The sequence below is a fragment of the Mesoplodon mirus genome (genome assembly GCF_964341445.2).
Source record: "Mesoplodon mirus genome assembly, contig: HAP1_SCAFFOLD_4165, whole genome shotgun sequence".
NCBI lineage: Eukaryota > Metazoa > Chordata > Mammalia > Artiodactyla > Ziphiidae > Mesoplodon > Mesoplodon mirus.
This window is the reverse complement of record NW_028293766.1, coordinates 18466-19855: the sequence shown is the minus strand read 5'-3', so window position 1 is coordinate 19855 and position 1390 is coordinate 18466. Positions and strand designations below refer to the sequence as shown.

The following is a 1390-nucleotide window of genomic DNA, read 5'->3' as shown; positions in this document are numbered from 1 at the left end:
GTTGATATAAATGAGCATCACTGTGATTAGTTGTTATTATATAATAAAATCAACGCTGAAAACACTTAAAACTAGTGAAAGTGTACGCAGAATATAAACAAACCTTCTCAAATATAGGATCGTAGCAAGCATTCGATGATTTCTTCAATGCCACATACGTATCACATTCCAATGTACACCTCGATGGTGGCGTGGGAGGGTTCTATATAGTAAGGAATAAGTAATAAATGTGAGAACAATAATACAATGTGAAATAGTATATGTAGCACTACATGGACAATTCGATAGAAGGAAAAGACAATGAATTGGAAACTGTGTTCTTTCCCTGCGGTCATGGTTATTTTCATTGCACGCCTATATTTCAATAACTGACGATTCAACAATTACCGTATTCACCTTCGATCCTCTGATATAACTAATATAGTCGATATTACCATTTAAATTCGTCTTATTCCGCAGCGAATTTGACGGAGCCGGCGGAGGTGGATCACAGCGCCTGGATTCATAAAGAACTAAGTAGATTATTATAAAGACAAGATGTGGTATATGACACTAATTTGTTGCGCGAAAGATAGCTGTTAGAATACCTTGGCAGGAATCTCTTCTTGGGGTAAAGCAATAGAACATACAGAAAGCATGGGTGAAGCCACTTGTACTTGAACATTACCAGAATTCGAGAGTGTGTCCAATTGATTGTTCATTGAACGTCGATAATCCTGAGGATCACACTGTTTTAAAGAATCAAAGAAGTACTCTTCAAGCTTTCGAACAACCTTAAACTATCAAAATTACAATGAAAGGAAACCTTCAGCTTTTTAATAGCCAATCCTAGTCGCTTCAAGTGTCCTAATCTCTTTATTCCAATGTCCTCAAAATCCTCCCAACTTAACTCCATCACCTCCTGCACAGTATCGTACCCTTGAGAGTGGAATACATTGATGTACTCAGGTAAAGCAAGCACTGTAAGCCACTCGCTAAAATTCAACAACTTATATGTTGGGCGACTAAGCGAGAATTATAAATCAAATTAAAACACACTTCTCCAAAAATCTCTTGAAAATAACAGACCTCAGACCATCCTGTGGTGGTACAGATGACCAGCTGTCAGTGACCTGCCAGCTGTGAATCTCGTTTATCAATCGTTTTCGGTGGACTGGATTTGTTATCCCGATGGATAGTAGGTCCTCAGGAGTGATTTGAGCTGAATGACAGTAGTTAAAAGGCTAAACATATCTGATCGCTAAATCGTTGCTATTTCTTGTTATTGTGCATTATATTGATATCATAATGTTGAAAACAAACACAGTTACCTTTAGAACAAATTCTTGTGATAATTGATAAACGCAATTCACTAGTATTTGGCACTATCCTAGTAATAGAAAAAACACTC

General features: G+C 37.1%; 1 long non-coding RNA gene across 1 annotated transcript; it reads right to left on the bottom strand.

The window, feature by feature from the left end:
- Positions 1 to 596: 596 nt before the first annotated feature.
- On the bottom strand, positions 597 to 1174 carry LOC309798545. Its single transcript, XR_014293186.1, has 3 exons — positions 1069 to 1174; positions 806 to 974; positions 597 to 716 (listed from the first exon to the last, which is right to left on the bottom strand). It is a non-coding gene; the product is annotated as an uncharacterized lncRNA (long non-coding RNA).
- Positions 1175 to 1390: the final 216 nt, after the last annotated feature.